Source organism: Callorhinus ursinus, unplaced genomic scaffold (genome assembly GCF_003265705.2).
Source record: "Callorhinus ursinus isolate GAN/ISIS: 27379988/994484 unplaced genomic scaffold, GSC_fseal_2.0 scaffold4, whole genome shotgun sequence".
Lineage (NCBI taxonomy): Eukaryota > Metazoa > Chordata > Mammalia > Carnivora > Otariidae > Callorhinus > Callorhinus ursinus.
In genome coordinates, this window is record NW_027397066.1 from 149304340 (window position 1) to 149330805 (window position 26466).

At 36.7% G+C, this 26466-nt stretch overlaps 1 protein-coding gene across 6 annotated transcripts in view; it reads left to right on the forward strand.

The window, feature by feature from the left end:
- Positions 1 to 26466, forward strand: part of ADAM29 (ADAM metallopeptidase domain 29) — an 81410-nt gene that overhangs the window by 29861 nt on the left and 25083 nt on the right. For 2 of the 6 annotated variants that reach the window (XM_073892509.1, XM_073892508.1), the window contains one exon: positions 2961 to 3075. The exons of the other annotated variants lie outside the window; for them this stretch is intronic. The gene's annotated coding sequence lies outside the window, so the exon portion shown is untranslated. The remainder of the gene's footprint in view (positions 1 to 2960; positions 3076 to 26466) is intronic. 6 annotated transcript variants of the gene reach the window in all.

A 26466-nucleotide genomic window follows, 5' to 3' on the forward strand; every position in this document is an offset into this window, starting at 1 on the left:
TGTAAAGATAAACATTCTCCTCACCTTGTAATAGAGACTTTCTGGACTCCCTTTTAACAAGGAGAAATCTATACACACATAGCAATTCCCTTCAGAAAGTTTGCTTTTCACATAGTACTATCCCCCTTGGATCCGATCAAATTTGCAACTAAGAGATCACTTGAAAAGTCTGATTAATGTGCATCATTCTAACCCATTGTTTTTCATTGCAAGCTGCATATCTGTTGAGATGTTTTAAGGTAATGTATCTAAGTTTCATCTTTAGAGATTCTGACTCAGAAGTTCTAGGGTTTTACAGATTCTATTGGAGATGATGATACATAGATAGAATTGAAAGCCATTGTCATAGTTCAATTTCAAGGGTCTATCAGCATTTTATCTAGTGTGTCTATTCTTTGGAAATGAGATCTTCAACTTGCCCCACAGCTAACTTCTCTGATACTGTAATTAGATGCAAAAAGACAGGGTAAAAGAGGTATAAACAATACCCTATTTCCTTAGAAAGATGTACCTACTAAGTCGAAGTAACCTTTCAATTTACCTGTTTCCTATATATTAGATTACTCAAATATATAGATAAAGAAAAATAGATGAACACATACATACATGCAGCTATAAATATATTAGTATATTGTAGAAGAAAAAGAATTGCCAGATCTGTAGATTTCTTTTCTTTTTTTGCCAAAGTACCCCAGTTACACCACTGAGGGATCCTTGTCTGGAAAAACCAGTTAACCTCCTGGAAAAGGTCTCTATTTTGTCACCTTTCAACTGAAACAGTTTTATAACACATACATAATAGAAGTGTCTGCATATAGTGCAAGACATGTCATAAGAAATGCATTGAACGTCTATCATATGCCAAGGTACTTTCCCATAGGAAATTCAGTTTGTTGTGAGAGTAAACTATGTAAATAAGGAAAAAAAAAACCCATAAGCTCAATGAGCACGTGTACACACAGTACATTTTTAGAATACTTTGAGGTTTGGGACCACAAGGAACAATTCTTGGAGGAGTTTACAACTATATGTCTTTTTGTAGTATTTCTTTATTCAAACGTTATACAATATAGTCTAACACTGATAACATTTATGTCTTTTGTGGAAAGACCAGATCCAATGGAGCAATGCAGGCTGGGTAATATAGCATGGAACTTGTGTAGCATTCCAAAATGTTAAAGCATGTGTATGCTTCACTATCATTAAAACTCTGTATCAGTAAAAAATAACTCTCTATAAATGAAATTCTATAATTGCTGTATATTTCTCATAATAAATATATTTTTATAAAAATTACATTTTAAGTAGTGGGTCTGGGTCACTATTAGGGTATTATTTTGAATCCAGATTTTGAGAAAATTTGTTGAATTTTACCCATATTGTTATAGCAATCTAGTACAGAGGCTTCTCCAAGGGGATGGGAAATCATAAAAATCTCAGTAAAAAAAGGCATGAATATAGGATTTAATGTTATGATTAAAAATGTCTTTTGTAGGTTTAATTATCCATTTCAGAAAAGTACATATTGATTTCCCAATATATGATATGTGTATATGTTGGGACAAAAGCAACATAATACTCAGATAAATTTTTATTGAATACCAATGTTACCTTTGGAATTAGAGCTTCAGAAATAAATGCGATGTAGGCTCAGCTCTTAGGGAGCCTGCTTATACTTCTTATTGAATTAAAATGTTTTCTCTTAAAATAAACCTACTACCTCATGCATAGTGGTAAGTTTTTTTTTTTTTCCTTCCTTTTACTGCTTTCCAATACACCTGAGGCTTAGGGTATCTGAGAAGCAAAATAAAACTCACAAAATTGGCAAATTAATCTGGTTGTTTTAATTTATATAGAAGTTTTGATTAAATGGGTTCACAGTGTTGTGGTCCCATTGATTACTCTCTTCTTTGAACATCTAATACAGTATTTACAGTATTATTCATTAAATAATTATTGGAAATGCTGTATAGCCCTATAATAAAAAAATGTAGACTTCTAAGTCAGGAAATTTGGGTTTGCTTTTGGACTGCAGGAATCACATATTATGTGAAGTTATGTGAAGACTTAGTTTCATCATTTGGAAGATGGGCATAGTAACAGGACTTAACTCTTAAGATTGCCTAGGAGAATCATATGAAGTAATACATGTATTGTTTTTAGTGTACTGTTGTCCCAAATGTTAACTAAACAAGGTGACCATATAATTTATTGTCAAACCTTTGAGATACTTTTGAAAACAAAAGGAGAAGAGTATTAATAAGTATACTGGGACAACAGGTACAAATCAGAACCACTCAGGGAAAAAATGGATGCAAGCCAGACTAATAAAAACTAAATTGCAGACACTCAGTGTCAGCAATTCAATATCCTACATTGGACTGTTTTCAAAGTTATTCTTCATCTCCCTGGTCAGGTTCCCTAACTAGAGACCTGCATTCTATATATTGTTAGTGGCATAATAACTAACCTAGTCTCTCAGTATAAACCTAAGAACTGTTTAAGTCTCTGAATTCCCACTGGACTTATCAACTAGTTGAAAAGTAAATCAATTTTTAATATTTACTGACAATGTCTTCTCTTCTCCAATCTTACTTCTCCTGTTGTACATTTCCTCAAATGTGAATTACTAAAGAAGCCTTCATTCACATTTCTTTTTTTTTTAAAGATTTTATTTATTTATTCATGAGAGACAGAGAGAGAGAGACAGAGAGAGGCAGAGGGAGAAGCAGGCTCCCAAGGAGCAGGGAGCCTGATGCGGGACTCGATCACAGGACCCTGGGATCATGACCTGAGCCGAAGGCAGACGCTTAACCATCTGAGCCACCCAGGAGCCCCATTCACATTTCTTAAAATGAATGATTATCTATCTTAAGAGACTTGTCTTAGTCTGTTCGGGCTGCTATAAAAAACTTACCATAAACTGTATGGCTTAAACAACAAATATTTATTTCTCACAGTTCTAGAGCCTGAGAAGTTTAAAGCCAAGATGCCAACAGATTCAATGTCTGGTGAGAGCCTGCTTTCTGGCTCACAGATGCTGCCTTCCCTTAATGTTCTCATATGGTGGAAAAGGTAGCTCTCAGTTTCTTTTATATGGGCATTAATCTCATTCTTGAGGGTTCCACTTCCAATACCTAATTATCTCCTACACACCCCACCCCCTAATACCATCACACTAGGGGTTAGGATTTTAGCATCTGAATTTTGGGGGGACACACATAATCAGTCACATTCCATTCCTAGTGCCCCAAAATTTACTGTCTTCTATGGAAAATACATTCATTTTATTCCAGTAGCTCCAAAAGTTTTAACTCCTTTTAACATTAACTCTAAAGTTCCAAATATCATCTAAAAATCATCTAAGTTAGATGGTGTGAGACTCAAGGTATGATTTTCCTGAGGCAAATTTTCTCTTTATCTGTGAACATGTGACATCAAACAAGTTATGTGCTTCCAAAATACAGTGTGGGGCAAGCATAAAATAAGGCATTCCCATTCCCAAAGGATGAAATAAGAAAGAAGAAAGGGATAATGAGTCCCAAGTAAGTCTAAAAATCTAACCAAGGAAATTCCACTAAATTTCATTAAACCTCAAGTCTAAAAAATAATCCTCTTTGGCTAGATGCTCTGCCTTCCAGACTCAGTGGGGCAGAGATCCCACTTTCTGGACCCACTGGAGTGGAGATGCTGTTTTTTGGACCCATTGGATAACAGTGTCACCCTCACAACTCAATGGGGTGCTATCCATGTGGTGGCTTTCTGAGGTGGCCCCACTCATGCATGCTTCAGTTGTCAGGATGGGGGTTGCACCTTCTGGAATCCACCAGATGGCTCCATCCCCACATCTCCTCTGGATGTTGGTCTCACCCTCTGAAACTGAAGTGGAGGCAGCTCTGTACCCAGAGGCCTATGCACTCTAGGTCTTTAGTGGGAGCAGCAGCCCTGATGATCCCTGAATCACCTTTGGGATCCTTTTCCTGAAGAATAGTGTATTTTGCCCCCAGATAGCTCTATGGTCCTGTTTTTAGGGCCTAAGAAGTCAGACAGTCTTTCTGCATTTTGTCCCATTTTCTCAATTTCATTTAGTCCCAGCAATGTCTCTACTGATATAACCCCACCCCCATCCCTGGCCTCAGCTGAGGTGGCTGATGAGGTCTATGGTTCACACACACACTAATCTCCTTATCAAATAAGTCAGTCATACCTTTAGTGTTCTCTTCCAAACATGTTTTCTCATTTTTTATAATATGGACAGGATGAAAATTTTCCAAACCTTTAAGTTCTGCTTCCTTTTTACTTAATAATTCTATTCTTCCATTAATTTCTCTATTCTCACATTTTACTAAAGCAGTCAGGTGGAACCAAGACACTCTTCAACACTTTGCTTAGAAATCTCAACTAGATTTCCAGTTTGATCACTCAAAACTCTACCTTCCACAAAACACCAGAACACAAAGGCAGTTCAGCCACGTTTATTTCACTTTATGACTAGGATTGCCTTTCTTCCAGTTTCCAATAATATGTCTCTCATTTTCAGCTGAGACCTCATCAGAATGGACTTTACCAACATTCTACTTATGGCTACTTATTTTCTAATGTGATGGAAGCTTTCACTGTAGCTCTCTTTTGTTTTTTGTTTGTTTCCTGAGCTCTCATGCAATCACCTTTAAAATTTTGTTCATGCTAATTTAGGCTTTTTCTGGCATGTGCCTCAAAACCCTTCCAACTTCTACTCTTTACACAGTTCCAGAGTTGTTTTCACATTTGTAGGTATTTGTCACAGCAGCATCTCCCACTTCTCCATAACAATTCTTAGTTCATTTGGGCTGCTATAACAAAATATCACAGACTGGTTGGCTTAAACAATAGACATTTATTGCAGTTTTGTTGTTTGGGAGTCCAAGATCAATATGCCAGAGGATTTAGTATTTGCTTGGGCCCACTTCCTGGTTCATAAACATGTTCATTCTTTTGCTATGTCTTCACATAGTGGAAAAAAAAAGAGAGAAAGTGCTCTGGGGCCTTTTTTATAATGGCAATAATACTATTCATAAGGGCTTCACCCTCAAGACCTAATTACCTCCTAAAGGCCCCACCTCCTAATACCATCACACTAGGAGTTAGAATTTCAACATGTGAATTTTGGGGAGACACAAACATTCGCTCCACAACAGTACTATAAACATAGAATTCATAAATTATCAAATGTCCTCCTAGATTTATAAATCATACACACACATGTATATTTTGCAGTATGTGTTTGAGATTGTTAAATCTGTGAAAAAAGCCTGATAGCCCAAAAGGTTGACATCCACCTGCCAAAGATGTCTTGATGGAAGTTATTTTGCATGAATAGATAACTTTTCATAACTCTTACCTATATGACAGACTGCATCTCTTACCATTCTCTGCTTTGAAACATGTATTGATGCAAAATAACATCATTCCCTACACATACTTTTTATTTTACAACTCTTACTTTTTTTTTAAGATTTTATTTATTTATTTGAGAGAGAGAATGGGAGAACGCACAGAGGGAGAGGGAGAGGGAGAAGCAGACTCCCTGCCGAGCAGGGAGCCCCACTCGGGGGCTCAATCCCAGGACCCTGAGATCATGACCTGAGCAGAAGGCAGACACCTAACCAACTGAGCCACCGAGGTGCCCACACCACTTGCCTTTTGAGCATTTTGTTATCTCTGCCTTAGGAATGATCTTTTCTGATTATTTAACAGAGAAATTCCATCTTTCAAAACAAAGTGCAAATATCTTCTCTCTCAGAAAGACTCTGTGTAATAGCTTATTTGTTTAAATTTATATTTCACAAATTGATGTGAAGAATTATATATCATTTGTATTTATGTATTCAATAACATGTGCTATTATTATTTGCTTTATATAACAAGACCACAGCACTATGCCTAGCACACCTGGGACTGCTAAGTGACTACAGCAGGACAAATAGATGAATAACTGAGGAAATTCTGAAAGAAAAAAAACAAACTATGATATTGATGAGGTCTATCCTATTGCCCCTTAGCTAGAGCAGTGCTCACACCCTCTAGGAAGCTGATCCCTGTTGTGGAATCCCAGAAGTCTGACAACTTTTCTTCATTTCATTTAATCACTGCCCCATTTAGACCAAGAAAATAGTTTACTGCTTGTATAATAACATTTTCAAAAATCTTGTTGGCTTTTTTGGTGAACGTTAAGGGAATCCATACCACTAGACACAAAGGCTCTCCACAGATCCTTCTTGGATGCCTCATATCTATTCAGCTGAAATGACTGAATCTAAAGTCCCATGCCTAATTTCTTCTCTACTCTTAAGAAGTTCAAAATTTGGTGTGGTCATCAAAATACACATACACACACAGACATACACACAAAAAACCTAAATACAGTAATTCAAAAAGGGAGACTGAACCTTCCCAAATACAAATGGAATGCCAGGAAATACAGACACATGAGAATATATTTAAAACAGCCATAGTGGGGAGGACCAGAAGAGTTTGCAGATGTCAAAAGAATGAAACTGGACCACTTTCTTATACTATACAAAAAAAAAAAAAAATTAAAAATGGACCAAAAACCTAAATGTAAGATAGGAAACCATTAAAATCCTAGAAAAGAACACAGACAGTAACTTCTTACTAGATATGTCTCCTGCAGCCAGGGAAACAAAGGTCAAAATAAATGACTGAGACTCCATCAAAATACAGGTCTTCTGCACAGCAAAGGAAATAATCAACAAAACTAAAAGGCAACCTTTAGAATGGGAGAAGATATTTGCAAATGACATATCTGATAAGGGGTTAGTATCCAAAATATATAAAAAATTTATAAAACTCAACACCCCAAAACATAATCCAATTAAAAAAATGGGCTGAAGGCATGAATAGACATTTCCCCAAAGAAGACAATGAGATGGCCAACAGACACATGAAAGGATGTTCAACAACGCTCATCATCAGGTAAATACAGATCAAAATTACAATGAGATATCACCTCATACCTGTCAGAATGGCTAAAATTAACAACACAAGAAACAACAGGTGTTGGTGAGGTGGTGGAGAAAGGGGAAACCTCTTATACCATTGATGGAAATGCAAACTGGTACAGCTACTCAGGAAAACAGTATGTAGCTTCCTCAAAAAGTTAAAAATAGAACTACCCTATGACTCAGCCATTGTACTACTAGGTGTTTAACCCCAAAATACAAATATAAAAATACTAATTTGAAGGAGTACATGCACCTCAATGTTTATAGTAGCATTATCTATAATAGCCAAATTATGGAAAGTCTAAATGTCCATTGACTGATGAATGGATAAAGAAGATGTAGTATATATATGTATATACACCAGTGTGTGTGTGTACGTGTGTGTATACACACACATTGGAATATTACTCAGCCATCAAAAAGAATGAAATCTTGCCATTTACAATGACATGGACGGAACTACAGAGTATTAGGCTAAGCGAAATAAGTCAGTCAGAGAAAGAGAAATACCATATGATTTCATTCATATGTGGAATTTGAGAAACAAGACAAACAATCATAGAAGAAAAAGAGAGAGAAACCATGAAACAGACTCTTAACTATAGAGAATAAACTGATGGTACCAGAGGGGAGGTAGGTTGGGGGGGGGGGCGGTTAAACAGGTGATGGGGATTAAGGAGGGTACTTGTTGTGATGAGCACCAGGTTTTGTATGTAAGTGTTGAATCACTAAATTGTACACTAGAAACTAATATTACACTGTATGTTAACTAACTGGAATTTAAATAAAAACTTATTAAAAAAGACAAAATGATACATTTTTGAAAAAATACATATGGAATTATAGTGTATAACCACAGCTTTCAAAGAAAAGTGTAAGTGGGCAATGAAAACCACACTCCCATTCAAAGTTCCAGAAAGTTTCAGAAAGAGAAAAAAAAGTGGGAATTAAGTTAGAAATAATGATGCTATGTAAGCAAATATCTGTACATATGCTCCCAATATCTACTCACTAACCTTCAGGGATGGGGAATATATACTACAGGTTGGAACCAAAGAACTGGGTGAAGACTGACTGACTATATTGTAGGGTCAGAACACCTAATGTGGATATAATGCCCAGGGGCAAAATCTTCTATGATTTAACATGTGAAAACTTCCCTTATTACACCTGTCAGTTTTCTAAACACACTACAGTTATGAGAACATTATTGTTTACATTCAATGTCAACCATCCAATTGTACAATAAAGAAATCTGATAGGTGTCTACAAAAAATCCAATAAAACTATCTATACTAAAACTATATATCCTTTATTCAAAAATAAGGACAGACAACTAACGACAAGCCGATGTATGAGAAAAATTTAAAATAACAAATAGAAGGACCAATGTGGCAACAGTAAATAATGCTGAAGGGAATTGAGGTAATTCCAGAATAGAAGAAATCTTTTAAAACAATTCTAATTAGTATAGAATTCTATATTAATTCTAAAAATAGTATTCAGAAATTTGCTGCATTCAAAAGTTCAAGGATTGCTTATATTAACCAAAAACAACTACAAAATGCTTACAGCAACTTTACTTAAAAATACCCCAGGGGTGCCTGGATGACTCATTCAGTTAAGCATCCAACTCTTGATTTTGGCTCAAGTCAAGATGTCAGGGTTGTGAGATCGAACCTGACATGGGGCTCTGCTCTGACCTGCTTAAGATTCTCTCTTCCTCTCCCTCTGCTCTTCCCCACCCTACTCACATGCTTTCTCTCTCTCTAGAACAATAAAAAAATGAAATAAAATAAAAAATAATAAAAAATTAAAATGAAATAAAACAAAATAAAATTACCCCAAACTGGAAAAAGTTTTTTTCTTAGTAGGGTGGATGAACTCTAATATTTGTACAGTATAATAATATACAACAACAAAAAGAATGAACTACATCTAACATCATAAACGAATCTTACAGACATGATAAAAAATGAAAGAAACCAGAACAAAACAAGCACATATTCTATAATTCCGTTCATATGCATTTCAAATTTAGGTAAAACTTATCTATAGTAACAGAGGTTCAAACTGTGACTACCTTTGGAAGCATTAGATATTCACTGGGAAGAAGAATGAGGGAGGCTTCGGAGTGTTAAAAAAACATATATTTTGATCTGGGAATTGGATATATCTATATTCAATGTTTATATTATAATATATATGTTATAATTAATAAGATCTCACTTCTTGGTTATGCCACTTTATAACTGTGTGACCTCAGGCTAATTATTCTGTCTAAATTCTAGTTTCCTCCCAAGTAAAGGTGGATTAACACTACTTCATAGAGTACAAGCCCTTAAAATAAAGGAACATAAAGTTAAAGGCATAAAATAATGTCTGGCACATAGTAAGTGCTCAATAAATAATTAAAATATATCTCTAATATGTAATAAACCAAAACACTTTTGTTTCAGTTAAATAAATGTAGGCCCTAAAAGTTCACTTGATTAATGTTGTAAAGAGTCTGCAATTTATGTTCAGTATTAAATTTGTAATAATTAAAAATAACAAAAATTTGCATCAAGAAGGCTAATTATGCAAGTTGAGATTTTGCTGAATAGATGTTTACTCTCAGTTATTTTTCAAGAAATTATTCTTTACTGGAAACTCTTGGCTATGACATTATGTAGAGCAAACAAAACAAAACAAGAAACACCTGAAAACATAAAAAACAAAAAACAATCCAAACATATACATCATTTCAAGGACAAAATGTTAGATCTATCTCTTAATAAATTATAGTTTTGCAAGATTACTATTAGTATATATTTTAAACATGTAATAAAAACATTTATTTTAGTTAATGAAATTTATATGCAGAGGAAATTAAAATACTTAATGACCCATCTTTATTATATCATGTCACTTTAGCTGCTATGTTCTTTCTTTTTTTTTTTGCCATGTTCTTTCTATCCACCATTACATAACTTTTCCTTCTTTACAAAATGCAGCTTAAAGTACAAAATTCTTGCTGTGAATTTCAAACTATAACCTCAATTGACCCTTACATGCATTCTTTGTGATACTTTTATATCTAGAGAAGATCATTGTTTATTCATTACATATTAGATATCGCCATTCCTTAAATTCATTACGCATTAGATATTGCCATTCCTTACATTCCTACCCTGAGTCTCTTTTCCTCTGATTTTATATATTGTCTCAACCCCATATCTTTATTATCTATATATTGGTGATGCCCAGTGTTTTGGTCTTCAAACCAGACACATTTCTGAATTTGAGAACTTTATTTTTTTAAAGATTTTATTTATTTATTTGACAGAGACACAGTGAGAGAGGGAATACAAGCAGGGGGAGTGGGAGAGGGAGAAGCAGGCGGGCTCGATCCCAGGACCCTGGGATCATGACCTGAGCTGAAGGCAGACGTTTAATGACTGAGCCACCCAGGAGCCCCAAGAACTTTATTTTTAACATAATTGTTCTCCTCTTGAGTTTTCTAGAGATACTTTTATTAAGCTCAAAATTAAAAGTACTTTCTCATCAAACTTGTTCCTCTCTTTTGATATTCTATTACAGTAAATAGCCACAGAAGTTGCCCAACCAACCCTTAGCCAGAAATACAGAAAGGTATATAATATATATATATACATACATACACACCTTTTGCTTTCATATTGAACTAGCCCTAAAAATTGTATGGACCATGCTCCAATTTCCACTGTATCACTTGTTTTCTGCCTTTCATTTACTACCTGAAGCATTGCAATACCCTTTGAGAGACATTTCTGCTCCAGGCTTCAGTATCCCCAATCTATTCTTCACTACAGCTAGAGTCACACATTGTAAAAGTGTAAATCTGCCATATAACCCACCTTCTTAGAATCCCTAGATTTGTCCTCATCACTTTAAAAATAAAAACTTTATGTAATATAATAAATATAAAATATAAACTTTATAACAAATACAAGGCACAATTCTGCTTTCTATTCCTCTCCAAATCCTTACATAGGGCAATAAAGTAAATGCTGAAGATAGGATGCCTATATGTGGCAGATTCTCTCGTATCTCTCTGACTTTCTACACCATGATATTTCTGCATGGAGCAACCATCCTTTTATTTTTTCCTCTCCCATCAGTCCAATCGATATGTTATTGATGGCATTCTAGGTACCAAATATTATTCTGTGTATTAAGTCACCATGGTTTTTCTTATGACTCTTCTCTTGTACCGCAAGACTCAAGTCATGTTTATATCCTCTAAAGTCATCCCTAAAGCCTCTTCTGATCAAGATTATTTTCATGATGGCACATTTCCTTGTTAATGCTAAATCATTGCTTGTTGATGGAGGGGCAGTCAGTAAGTCTTAATAAATTCCATCAGCATCATGAAATGTTTCAAAAATATATACTCTAGGGGCGCCTGGGTGGCTCAGATGGTTAAGCATCTGCCTTCGGCTCAGGTCATGATCCCAGGATCCTGGGATCGAGTCCCGCACTGGGCTCCCTGCTCCTTGGGAGCCTGCTTCTCCCTCGGCTTCTCTCTCTTTCTCTCCCTCTCTCTCTCCCTCCGTCTCTCATGAATAAATAAATAAAATATTAAAATATATATATATATACTCTAAAATCAGCAAAAATGGGGAAATGCAGCTTAAAACAAGTCTCCTAACTCCCCACAAACACCTCTTCCCAACGTAAGCTTCTCTTATATAGAAAATCTGGAGCCACCACACCCCTGATCATACTGCATCATGATTGTTAAGTTTATTTTTTTAAATCTTAATATCATTTGAACTCTTTAACGATTGATTTCTTCAAGCAAAGTTTTAAGTTTCTTGACAACAAAGACTATATATTTCTTACATATAAAAGTAAATATATAGAAGTAGTATGAAAATTAGAAAGCATCTAGTCCAATATCCAAACTAAATGATAGGGAGAATCTGTAACTTGTCCAAGAATGAAAGTCTCTCTGGATTACAAAATGTTGGGGCGCCTGGGTGGTTCAGTCGTTAAACGTCTGCCTTTGGCTCAGGTCATGATCCCAGGGTCCTGGGATCGAGCCCCACACTGGGCTCTCTGCTCAGTGAGGAGCCTGCTTCTCCCTCTCCCTCTGCCTGCTGCTCTGCCTACTTGTGCTCTCTCTCTGTCAAATAAATAAATAAAATCTTTTAAAAAAAACTAATAGCTGGCTCATGTATATATTCTAAAGAAAAATATATTTCAAAAAAAGTTATGCATGATACACAGAAAAACTGGTATGAGTAAAAATAGAAATAGATTAGCAATATTTTTGAAAATCATATTCATGCCATCAAATCAAAAACCATTAGTATGCAATCACTTTATTGCACATTCTACTTACTCAGTTTCCTTAAGATACATATGTCCTTCTAGAATATACATAATTAATAAGACTCTTTGTATTTGCCCATTCCATGTTATAATTCACACTCTGGGTAATACTGGAATGTTTACTAAATGCTAGGCACTGCACTTTATGTTTTACATGCACTATTGATTTCCTTTTAATTTTTGCTTAAAATCACCAAGAGCAATATAGACTGAATATCTGCATTTCCCCCAAATTCATAAATTGAACCCTAATCCTTAATGTGCCAGTATTTGGAGGTGGAGACTTTAGGAGATAGAGTTAGATGAAGTCATGAGGGTCATGAGGGTGGAGCCCTTATAAGGGGATAGGATTAGTGCCCTTATAAGGCAATGAATAAACAAAGGTTTTCTCTCTCTCCACCACGTAAACACTAATACACTGTAATACAGTGTGAAGGAAACTGTCTGCAAACCAGGAAGCAGACTCTAAGCAGCAATAAAATATGTCAGCTCCTTGATTTCAGATGTCCCAACCTCCAGAACTGTGAGAAATAAATGTCTATTGTGTAAGCTACCCAGTCTATGGTATTCTTGTTATGTAGCAGCCCAAACTGACCTGGAGAAAAATTTGTACTTGGAAGTGAGATGTTGCTGTAAAAAATACCTCAAAATGTGGAAACAATTTTGGAATTGGACATAATTACCTTAGCAGGAACATTGCCAGTTTAAACTGAAGGGGGCAGAGAGAGGACAAAATGTCTTAAGAAAGGCTGTGGGCTTCTCAGACCCTACACTACCAGATCATAAAGCTATTTGGTTGCAAACATACACTACACGTTAAAAGATGGGAAGAATGACCCCAAAGTCCTTTCTGAGATCCTCAGGGCTCCCACTCCCACCACAGGTCCAGAATACACAAGCTCATGGGCTTCCACATCACTTTCACAGTTGGCATGGTTGGCCAACAGAACAATGGGGGTGCTTTCCTTAGCCATGACGGCTTGATCCTCATTCCACAGTGCCACAGGGATGTGACTCCTACCTCAGTGGGTCCTGAAGGTGTAACTATAGAGGCTGCTTTCAGGCAACAGACTTGAGGAATGGAAAACTGATCAAGGCAAAATGGCCCACAGTGACCACCAAGCTGAATGCCCATAGGATCATTAAGCGACCCACCCCAAAATAGCCATTGGCCCTAACTAACCAATGGGCTACTTACAACCAGGCACAGTTACCAAAAAAGGAAAATTCCATATGTTCCATATCCCTCACCCCTTATAACTGTGGCCCTTACCACTGCCTCCTGGCAGAGTCTCACCTTCGCTGTCCTACACACCTCCCCCTTGTGGTATATTCAGTAAACCTCTATCTCCTTTGTTCTGTCTCTGGTGATCCTTTTATGGGGGGGGGCAACTGGCTTCCACCAATCGGGTCACTCCACATCTGAGGGCTCCCATCCGATGGGAAGAGATACCACAGTAACTGCCACCCCAATTTTCAAAACTCAGTAATTGAAATTAGACCCTCTACCTAACAGAACCCCTTAAAATGCACTTAACAATGATATCCTCTATTTAGAAACAGTAGGTTATTTCCTAATGTGCTGAAGACTAACTGTTGCTACTTTGGACTTTCTCTTGTTTCTTAAATCCATCATAATCTAGTATCACATTCTAATCTTTAGAATAGCCTCAGCATTCTCTTCAGCATCCTCTTTGTACTTGAAGTCATTCCTGTTACCCAGATGCCTTCTTCCATCCCCTGCTTATTGATATTCAATGTCTCATTCTTCAAAAGTCATTCTGTCATTCAAATTGAAGCACACATCTTTCCCTTACCAGTTCTCTGCAGCTACATTTCACTGTTGCTTCTTCAACAAAGAGGTACATTGCATTCGGTAATCAGTTTGATTTCATTAAGATATATTTACTTGTGGCCTTGTTTAATAACTTCATAAACATTTATTCCAAATCTCTAAAGAGAGATTTTATTTACTGTGACATATAAGGGCTGAATAAGAAAACGTGCCCACAGATAAATCTCTCCAAATTCATATATATATATATATATATTTTTTTTTAATGGGGAAGGGGTGTATGAAAATGAGTTAGGACTCTAGCATTCTTTTGATTTACATTTGCACAGTATATCTTTTTTTATTCTTTCACTTTCAGTTTGTGAATGTCTTTAGGTTTGAAGGTTCTTGTAGATATCAAGGGGTCTTGATTTATATCCACTCAGCCACTCTATGTCTTTTCATTATAGAATCTAGCTCATTTGCTTGTGTGTGTTTTTTTCTTCAATGACATGTTTAGATTTCTTTCTCATTTTCTTTTGTGTATTCACTATCAATTTTTTTCTCTGTTGTTACCATGAGTATTTTTTCTGGAAGATTTCCACCATCGTGGGGTAGCTTTTTTTTTTTCCACTTCATTTGTGTAACATTTTAATTACTACATTAGGAGTTTGAGCAGCTGTAATTCTCTTTGAGCATACCCTTCCCATTTAGATAAACCTAAGGGCTTTTTTTTCCTTCCAATTTTAATACTTCATAAATAATAAACAAAATTTGGGGAAATTTAATTCAAGCTAGGCATAATTAACATCAATTTCTGCCAGACATTTTCTAATTTTGTGGGTATCAGGCTGATTGTAGCAAGATATGGTTGCTGCTTTTATTTAGGCAGATAATCTAGATAATTAGTTGGCTAGTGGCATGTAAATACTAACACTATTCATATAATTCCATAGGAAGGAACTCTATAGGAGAAAAATGATGAGTTTTGAAAGGAGCAGGGAAACATGTTATAATTATTATCATTATTTTGCAATTGATAATATAGGCTCTCGAATGACAACAGAAGATATTGCTGGAAATATTGGTTTCAGAGTCTATGAAATAGAGCTTTTTTAAATGAAAATAGTTGATGTTGGGGCACCTGGGAGGCTCAGTCATTGTCTGTCTTTGGCTCAGGTCATGATCCCAGAGTCCTGGGATCGAGCCCCACATCGGGTTCCCTGCTCAGTGGGAAGCCTGCTTCTCCCTCTCCCACTCCCCCTGCTTGTGTTCCCTCTCTCGCTGTGTCTCTCTCTGTCAAATAAATAAATAAAATCTTAAAAAAAAATCTTAAAAAAAAGAAAATAGTTGATGTTGTTTAGAGAACACCTTATAAAAAAGTATTATTTATTAAATGCAATGGCTGTTATGCCTTTCACTCATGCATTCAAAGGTAATTTACTAATCAGGGATATTCAAATTCACATTTGGCAATATCTACTAGAAAGTATATAGTTTTGAATAAAAGAGTTTTATCTATTATAAAGTTTTAAAAACTAAATGTTTTGATTAATCATTAATTATTCCTACATAAAAGAGACAGCTTAATGTATTAAACATGAAAGTGTAATTTATTAAGGTTTATTTTTATTTACAAAAATAATTGTTATTTTCTATTTTATTTATGTATTTATCATGTACATATTCTGTATTTATAGATAAAATTGACTTAATAGCTTTAAAAGGGAAAACCTACAGGATTGCAAGCTTTTAAAGTCCAAATTTTTAAAAGGATATGTTTGTGTCATACAGCAATGTCATTGAGATAAAACCTGATCTGTTTGTACTTTACTAACTTTTAAATTAATTTTCAATCTTATGTCATCATAAGTCATTGGGATTTCCCTTTCCCAAGAGCGAGACTCATAAGTAGGTTGAATCACAATAAGGTGTTAAATCATAACCATTCATAGGGCTGTTCCTCTGAACTGAATTTTGACCTTCCAGTTTATATGTTGAAGCCCTAATGCCAAATGTGATGGTATTTGGAGATAAGGTCTTTGGGAGGTAATTAGGTTCAGATGAGTTCATGAGGGTAGGACCTGTAAACATACAGTGAGAACATGGTCTTCTGCAAGCCAGGAAGAAAGTTCTGACCATGTTGACCATGTTGGCACTTTGATCCTGGACTTCCTAGTCTCTCGAATTGTAAGAAATTGGTTTTTCTTATTTAAGTTACCCAGGCTATGGTATTTTGCTATAACAGCCTGAGCTAAGATATATTTTGGTACTGAGAAGTTAGGGGTGATTAAAAATTATCCAAAAATGTGGAAGTAGCTTTGGTACTGAATAATGATTAGAATCTGGAAGAATTTTGATATCCATGCTAGAAATAAAGACATTAAGAGAAATCCTGGTGAGAACTCAAAATAAATAAATAAATAAATAAATAAAAAATTAATAAATAAATAAATAAATAAAAGAAGAGCATTAAAGAGAAAGTTTCCAACTTCTTTGAGAATTCATAAATAATCATGTACAGTGTGTTGATTAGAAATATAGTTGTGAATGTTAAAGGACATTCTGGTGAGGTCTCAGATAGAAGTAGAAACATGTTATTGAAAACTGTAGGAAAGGCAATTTTGTTATAAAGTGGCAAAGAACTCAGCTGAATTATCTGTGTGTTTTGGTATTTTGTGGAAGGTAAAACTTACAAGGGATGAAATTAGATATTTATCCTAGAGAGTTTAAGCATTTCTAAGCATTGAAGGAGTGACTTGATTTCTCCTGAGAGCCTATAGTAAGATAAGAGAGAAGGGATTACTAAGGGAAGAAGAGATTGTTCAGTGGAAAGAAACCAGAATTTAAATATTTCAAAAATCCTCAGCCTATACATATTGCAAAAATTTGAGATAGCATTTTCAGAAAACACTAGGAATGTGTCTGGAATATCGTTTGATAAAGAGATTAGGAGATTATAGAAGCAGAAATATTGCCTGTTGAACTGAAGGGGATTGAGAATAGGAAAAATAAAGGAAGTCTGCAGGATTTTTTAGATTCTGCAGGACCAAACTACAGACCCATTTGGCTGTGAACATATTTCTTCCTTCCTTCCTTCCTTCCTTCCTTCCTTCCTTCCTTCCTTCCTTCCTTCCTTCCTTCCTTCCTTCCTTCCGTCCTTCTTTCCTTCCTTCCTTTCTTTGAACGTATGCTTTCTTCTCTCCTTGCTAATGACTGCCTTTGGCTGTGTCCTCACATGGAATTTTGTTTATGCATATACATTCCTGGCTTTTCTGTATGCCCTATTTTGTTTTCTTTCTATAAGCACACAAGTCATACTATATTAGGACTCACACTCAGGGCCTCATTTTAACTTAATTAACTCAAGTTTTTTTTTAAAAAATTTAATTCCAGTGTAGTTAACATGCTGTGTCATATTAATTTCAGGTGTACAATATAGTGATTTAACAATTCCATATATTGCGCAGTGCTCATCAAGATAAGTGTACTCTTAATTCCTTTCTGTTTCACTCCTCCTCTCACCCACCTCCCCTCTAGAGTCAGAGAAAGACTAACACCATGTGATTTCACTGAAATGTGGAATTTAAGAAGCCAAACAAATGAACAAAGGGGAAAAAAAGAAACAGACAAACCAAAATACAGACTCTTAACTTAATTAACTCTTTAAAAGCCAAATCTTTATATAGAGTCACATCCTAAGGTACCGTGGGTTAGAACTTCGCCATATGAATTTTGAAGAAACAATTTCAGTTTATAACACATTCCTTTAATTTTTAAACACAAATAGTTTATGGAAAAAATATTATCTGGGACAATACTAGTATTTAATCAATAAATAACATATTACATACCACCTCCATTAGATGGTCTGTCAATTTAGTTACTAAAAGTAGTTGAAGAGGAAGAATAAATAAGATCAAGTCATGTTTAAATTGATATTTGTTCTTTTATTCCAAGCAAGTTTTTCATTTTGTTTCTGTCCTTGAAAATATCATATATGACAAAATTATTATACAGTTTTAAAAATATATTTGAAACAGTGATGTAAGTACAATGTATTTATTACCCAAATTATCAAGATTTTGTTATATGTGATTTATATATACCTTTGTTTGCTCTAAAGCATTTAAAAAATTCCACACTTTTTACAACTGAATCTCTGAAAAAAGTGTATATTCTTTTTTTTTTAATTTTTTATTGTTATGTCAATCACCGTATATTACATCATTAGTTTTGGAGGTAGTGTTCCATGATTCATTGTTTATGCATAACACCCAGAGCTCCATGCAGAACGTGCCCTCTTTAATACCCATCACTAGGCTAACTCATCCCCGCACCCCCCTCCCCTATAGAACCCTCAGTTTGTTTTTCAGAGTCCATCATATCTCATGGTTGGTCTCCTCCTCCGATTTCCCCCCCTTCATTCTTCCCCTCCTGCTATGTTCTTCTTCTTTCTTTTTCTTAATATATATTGCAGTATTTGTTTCAGAGGCACAGATCTGTGATTCAACATTCTTGCACAATTCACAGTACTCGCCATAGCACATACGCTCCCCAATGTCTATCACCCAGCCACCCCATCCCTCCCACCCCCCCCACCACTCCAGCAACCCTCAGTTTGTTTCCTGAGATTAAGAATTCCTCATATCAGTGAGGTCATATGATACATGTCTTTCTCTGATTGACTTATTTCACTCAGCATAACACCCTCCAGTTCCATCCCCGTCATTGCAAATGGCAAGATCTCATTCCTTTTGATGGCTGCATACTATTCCATTGTGTATATATACCACTTATTCTTTATCCATTCATCTGTCGATGGACATCTTGGCTCTTTCCAGTTTGGCTATTGTGGACATTGCTGCTATAAACATTGTGGTGCACGTATCCCTTCAGATCCCTACATTTGTATCTTTGTGGTAAATACCCAGTAGTGCAATTGCTGGATCATAGGGTAGCCCTATTTTCAACTGTTTGAGGAACCTCCATACTGTTTTCCAGAGTGGTTGTTCCAACTTGCATTCCCACCAACAGTGTAGGAGGGTTCCCCTTTCTCCGCATCCCCACCAACATCTGTCATTTCCTGACTTGTTAATTTTAGCCATTGTGACTGGTGTGAGGTGGTATCTCATTGAGGTTTTAATTTGGATTTCCCTGATGCCGAGCGATGTTGAGCACTTTTTCATGTGTCTGTTGGCCATTTGGATGTCTTCTTTGGAAAAATGTCTGTTCATGTTTTCTGCCCATTTCTTGATCGGATTATTTGTTCTTTAGGTGTTGAGTTTGATAAGTTCTTTATAGATTTTGGATACTAATGCTTTATCTGATATGTCATTTGCAAATATTTTCTCCCATTCTGTCAGTTGTCTTTTGGTTTTGTGGACTGTTTCTTTTGCTGTGCAAAAGTTTTTATCTTGATGAAATCCCAATAGTTCATTTTTGCCCTTGGCTTCCCTTGCCTTTGGCAATGTTTCTAAGAAGAAGTTGCTGAGGCTGAGATCGAAGAGGTTGCTGCCTGTGTTCTCCTTTAGGATTTAGATGGATTCCTGTCTCACGTTTAGGTCTTTCAACCATTTGGAGTCTATTTTTGTGTGTGGTGTAAGGAAGTGGTCCAGTTTCATTCTTCTGCATGTGGCTGTCCAATTTTCCCAACACCATTTGTTGAAGAGACTGTCTTTTTGCCATTGGACATTCTTTCCTGCTTTGTCGAAGATTAGTTGACCATGGAGTTGAGGGTCCATTTCTGGGCTCTCTACTCTGTTCCATTGATCTATGTGTCTGTTCTTGTGCCAGTACCATACTGTCTTGATGATGACAGCTTTGTAATAGAGCTAGAAGTCCGGAATTGTGATGCCGCCAGCTTTGCTTTTCTTTTTCAACATTCCTCTGGCTATTCGGGGTCTCTTCTGGTTCCGTACAAATTTTAGGATTATTTGTTCCATTTCTTTGGAAAGAGTGGATGGTTTTTTGATGGGGATTGCATTGAATGTGTAGATTGCTCTAGGTAGCATTGACATCTTCACAATGTTTATTCTTCCAATCCATGAGCATGGAACGTTTTTCCATTTCTTTGTGTCTTCCTCCATTTCTTTCATGAGTATTTTATAGTTTTCTGAGTACAGATCCTTTGCCTCTTTGGTTAGATTTATTCCTAGGTATCTTATGGTTTTGGGTGCAATTGTAAATGGGATCGACTCCTTAATTTGTCTCTCTTCTGTCTTGTTGTTGGTGTATAGGAATGCCACCGATTTGTGTGCATTGATTTTATATCCTGCCACTTTACTGAATTCCTGTATGAGTTCTAGCAGTTTTGGGGTGGAGTCTTTTGGGTTTTCCACATAAAGTATCATGTTATCTCAAAGAGTGAGAGTTTGACTTCCTCTATGCTAATTTGGATGCCTTTGATTTCTTTTTGTTGTCTGATTGCTATGGCTAGGACTTCTAATACTATGTTGGATAGCAGTGGTGATAGTGGACATCCCTGCTGGATTACTGACCTTGGGAAAGCTCTCAGCCTTTCCCCATTGAGAATGATATTCACTGTGGGTTTTTCATAGATGGCTTTTAGGATATTGAGGTATGTACCCTCTATCCCTATACTCGGAAGAGTTTTGATCAAGAAAGGTTGCTGCACTTTGTCAAATGCTTTTTCTGCATCTATTGAGAGGATCATATGATTCTTGTTCTTTCTTTTGTTAATATATTGTATCACGTTGATTGATTTGTGGATGTTGAACCAACCTTGCAGCCCCGGGATAAATCCCACTTGGTCATGGTGAATAATCCTTTTAATGTACTGTTGGATCCTATTGGCTAGTATTTTGGTGAGAATTTTTGCCTCCATGTTCATCAAGGATATTGGTCTGTAATTATCCTTTTTGATGGGGTCTTTGTCTGGTTTTGGGATCAAGGTAATGCTGGCCTCAAAAAATGAGTTTGGAAGTTTTCCTTCCATTTCTATTTTTTGGAACAGTTTCAGGAGAATAGGTATTAATTCTTCTTTAAATGTTTGGTGGAATTCCCCTGGGAAACCATCTGGCCCTGGGCTTTTGTTTGTTGGAAGATTTTTGATGACTGCTTCAATTTCCTTAGTGGTATAGGTGTGTTTAGGTTTTCTATTTCTTCCTGGTTCAATTTTGGTAGTTGATACATCTCTAGGAATGCACCCATTTCTTCCAGATTATCTAATTTGCTGGCATATAGTTGCTCATACTATGTTCTTCTAATTGTTTGTATGTCTTTGGTGTTGGTTTTGATCTCTCCTCTTTCATTCATGATTTTGTTTATTTGGGTCATTTCTCTTTTCTTTTTGATCAGTCTGTCCAGGGGTTTATCAATCTTGTTAATTCTTTCAAAGAACCAGCTCCTAGTTTCGTTGATCTGTTCTACTGTTCTTTTGGTTTCTATTTCATTGATTTCTGTTCTGATCTTTATTATTTCTCTTCTCCTGCTGGGTTTAGACTTTATTTGCTGTTTTTTTCTCTAGCTCCTTTAGGTGCAGGGTTAGGTTGTGTATTTGGACCTTTCTTGTTTCTTGAGAAAGGCTTGTATTTCTATATACTTTCCTCTCAGGACTGCCTTTGCTGTATCCCAAAGATTTTGAATAGTTGTGTTTTCACTTTCATTGGTTTCCAAGAATTTTTTTAATTCTTCTTTCATTTCCTGGTTGACCCATTCATTCTTTAGTAGGATGCTCTTTAGCCTCCATGTATTTGAGTTCTTTCAGACTTTCCTCTTGTGATTGAGTTCTAGTTTCAAAGCATTGTGGTCTGAAAATATGCAGGGAATAACCCCTGTCTTTTGGTACCAGTTGAGACCTGATTTGTGACCTAGGATGTGATCTATTCTGGAGAATGTTCCATGGGCACTAGAGAAGAATGTGTACTCCGTTGCTTTGGGATGGAATATTCTGAATATGTCTGTGAAGTCCATTTGGTCCAGTGTGTTGTTTAAAGTCTTTATTTCCTTGTTGATCTTTTGCTTAGATGATCTGTCCATTTCAGTCAGGGGGCATTAAATTCCCCCACTATTATTGTATTGTTGTCGATGTGTTTCCTTGCTTTTGTTATTAATTGCCTTACATAATTGGCTGCTCCCATGTTAGGGGCATAGATATTTACAATTGTTAGATCTTCTTGTTGGATGGACCCTTTAAGTAGGATATAGTGTCCTTCTTCATCTCTTATTACAGTCTTTGGTTTAAAATCTAGTTTGTCTGATATAAGGATTGCCACCCCAGCTTTCTTTTGGTGTCCATTAGCATGGTAAATGGTTTTCCACCCCCTCACTTTCAGTCTGGGCGTGTCTTTGGGTCTAAAATGAGTCTCTTGCAGACAGCATATTGATGGGTCTTGTTTTTTAATCCAATCTGATAGCCTGTGTCTTTTGATTGGGGCATTTAGCCCACTTACATTCAGGGTAACTATTGAAAGAGATGAATTTAGTGCCATTGTATTGCCTATAAGATGACTGTTACTGTATATTGTCTGTGTTCCTTTCTGGTCTATGCTGCTTTTAGGCTCCCTCTTTGCTGAGAGGACCCCTTTCAATATTTCTTGGAGGGCTTGTTTCGTGTTTGCAAATTCCTTTAGTTGTTGTTTGTCCTGGCAGCTTTTTATCTCTCCTTCTATTTTCAGTGACAGCCTAGCTGGATATAGTATTCTTGGCTGCCTATTTTTCTCATTTAGTGCTCTGAAGATATCATGCCAGTCCTTTCTGGCCTGCCAGGTCTCTGTGGACAGGTCTGTTGCCAATCTAATGTTTCTACCATTGTAGGTTACATATCTCTTCTCCCGAGCTGCTTTCAGGATTTTCTCTTTGTCTCTGAGACTCGTAAGTTTTACTATTAGATGTCAGGGTGTTGACCTATTTTTATTGATTTTGAGAGGGGTTCTCTGTGCCTCCTGGTTTTTGATGCCTGTTTCCTTCCCCACATTAGGGAAGTTCTCTTTTATAATTTGCTCCAATATACCTTCTGCCCCTCTCTCTCTTTCTTCTTCTTCTGGGATCCCATTTATTCTAATGTTGTTTCATCTTATCGTATCGCTTATCTCTCGAATTCTGCCCTCGTGATCCTGTAGTTGTTTCTCTCTCTTTTTCTCAGCCTCATTTTTCCTAGCAGTTAGTGCCCCCATTTTTGATTACACTTCATTAATAGCCTTCTTGATTAGATTTGGTTAGATTTTAGTTCTTTTATTTCACCAGGAAGGGTTTCTCTAATAACTTCCATGCTTTTTTCAAGCCCAGCTAGTATCTTTAAGATCATGATTCTGAACTCTAGGTCCGACATCATACTAATGTTCATATCAAGTAGGTCCCTGGCAGATGGTACTACCTCTTGTTCTTTTTGCTGAGGTGATTTTTTTCGTCTTGTCATTTTGTCCAGAGGAGAATAGATGAATGAGAGAACAAAATGCTAACACGGTAACAACGTCCCCAGGAAATATACTCTATACAAATCAGAAAAGACCTGATACCAGGGGAAAAGAAAGGGAAAGAAAGAAAAAAGAAAAAGAAAAAGATAAAAACAAACATAAACAGAACAAAACAAAAAGAACCAGAATATGATCAAATATGATCAGGCTAGTTAATAGATCAGTGCCACACTCTAGATTTTCACTGCATTTTGGTCTGTTAGAAGAAAGTGACTCATAAAATTTTAAAGGAAGAAAGACATATATGTACAAAATAAGGGTTGATACAATGAAGGGATGGAAGATGATTGTAAAGATGAAAATTATAAAAGATTTTATAAAAGGAATTGATAAGTTGTTTGAAAAACGAAAGAAGAAGATTTAAGAAAAAAAGAAAAAAGAAAGGAGAGAATGTGATTAGGCAGGAGACTAGAACAAAGCCATACACTGGTGATTTAGGGTATATTTTGATCTGTTAGAAGAAACTGTATCTCAAAATTTTAAAGAGAGAACAACTTATATATAATGGCAAAAATAAGTGTATCTACTATGAAGGGGTAGAATATGACTCTAAAAATGAAAAATAAAAATGTTTTTTTTTTCCAAAAAGGGATTGATAAGATGTTGGTTGAAAAAGGGAAAAAGAAAAATTAAAAAAAAAACAGTTAAAAAAAATTAACTTTGAAAAACTAATGAATCATGGTAAAAAAAGCCATGAATTCTATGTGTAAAATTCCCCAGCGCTGGAGTTCTCCCGTTCTCCTTGATCAGTAAACTTGGTCTTAGCTTGCTGGCTGTTCGTGCTGATCTTCTGGGGGAGGGGCCTGTTGCCGTGGTTCCCAAATGTCTTTGCTGGAGGCAGAATTGCCCCGCCCTTGTCGGTCCGGGCTAAGGAATCTGCTCGGGTTTGCTCTCGGGAGCTTTTGTTCCCTGCAAGTTTTCCGTACAGCTTTGGAGGAGGAGAGTGAAAATGGTGGCCTCCCAATCTCTGCCCGGAGGAGCCGAGACCTCGGGGCCCCGCTCCTCAGTGCACCCCCAGAGAAAAGCAGTCAGTCACTCCCGCCTCCCCGGTCTCCAGCTGCACTCCATGCTCATCCGGCCTGTGACCGAGTGTTTCTATCTCTAGCACCTGACCCCGTGTGGAGTCTCCAAACCCAGCAGATCCCTGCAGTGCGCTCCCGCGCCTCTCCTCCTGGGGGAGGAAGGGGAGTCTCCCTGGATCTGCCGCTTGTTGGGTCCCTGCTGGAGGAGCAGTGGCCCCACTGGGCCACAGATCACAGTTTATGGCAAGCCCGAGCTGAGAGCCCGCTCCTCGGCTCCGTCTCTGCAGCTGGCTTCCCCGCTCTGATACCTGGGAGCTCTGCCGCACTCAGGCACCCCCGGTCTTTCTGTGACCCCGAGGGTCCTGACACCACACTGTCCCAGGAGGTTTCCAACCCCCGCTTAGCCACTGGAGTGACGTCCCTCAGCCGAGCCAACTTCTAAATGTTCTGATTTTGTGCTCTGATGCTCTATCACTTGCCAGAAGTGACTGACAGAGCCCCCCCCCTTCTATCCTCCCAAATATCGCCTCGGATTCACTTCTCCGCACGTCCTACCTTCCAGTAAGTGGTCGTTTCTCTGTTCAGAGAGTTGTTGCTATTCTTCTCTTCGATCTCCTGTTGAGTTCGTAGGTGTTCAGAATGGTTTGATCCCTATTCAGCTAAATTCCTGAGACCAGATGAAATCCAGGTCTCCTACTCCTCCACCATCTTGCTCCGCCCCTGAAAAAAGTGTATATTCTTACACAACAGTAAAGTCAGTATTATTTCAAACAAAATTATCAAGTGTTTCCTTGATATTAACTAATATCCAAATTTTTCTGATGTCACAAAAATATACCATTTGTTTATGTGAATCAGGACCCAAGAAGGTCCATATATTATATTTATATTAGGACGTGTCTCTTAAGTTTCTTGTATTTTAGTTCTGTCTCCCTCCCCACTTCTAGTGTTGTTGTTGTTAATAATGCCATTGATTTATTGAAGAAACCAACATAGTTGTCCTAGAGAATATATCACATCCTGCATGTGCTGTTCATGTTTTCAAGTACATTTGAAATTTTTCCTGTTCAGGGCGCCTGGGTAGCTCAGTTGGTTAAGCAACTGCATTCAGCTCAGGTCATGATCCTGGAGTCCCTGGATCAAGTCCTGCATCGGGCTCCCTGCTCGGCAGGGAATCTGCTTCTCCCTCTGATCCTTCCCCCTCTCATGTGCTCTCTCTTTCTGTCATTCTCTCTCCCTCAAATAAATAAATAAACTCTTTAAAAAAAAAGAAATTTTTCCTGTTCATTTGTTTTTTCCATGTAAATTGAAATTTACTCCAAAGGTTTGATTAGAGCCAGGCCTAGTCTTTTAGCAAAAATACTTCATAGGTAGTCCTGTGTGCTTCATATTATATCAAACACACATATGCACACAGACACACAAACTGGTTGTCTCACTTTTTGAGATGCTAAAATCTATCGATGGATTCAGGTGGTAACAGCTTTTGCTTTTCCAGTTGTAGAGTATTCTAATAATTCTTCATGTCATGTCACTGATGATTGATGACTGACTTAATTGTTAACACTAACTTGTTCTGTACTGTGCTAGAAAACCATAAATAATTAACAGAAACTAACATTGAGAAAAGTAATTCAATGTATTTCTACTTCTCATCATATCTAGAGACAGCAAAAGTTGATAATTTCAAATAGAAACTTCACATATGAAATTAAGTAATCAGCATGTACAAAAAATGTTTACACTTCTTACTGAATTTTTAATTCTGTTATTTTAAAATTTATTTTTGCACCCTTTCCTCTGCCATACAGAGGACTTGCCTATAAAATTTTCTATTAAAAATATAATCTAAAAAACAATCACCAATTTAT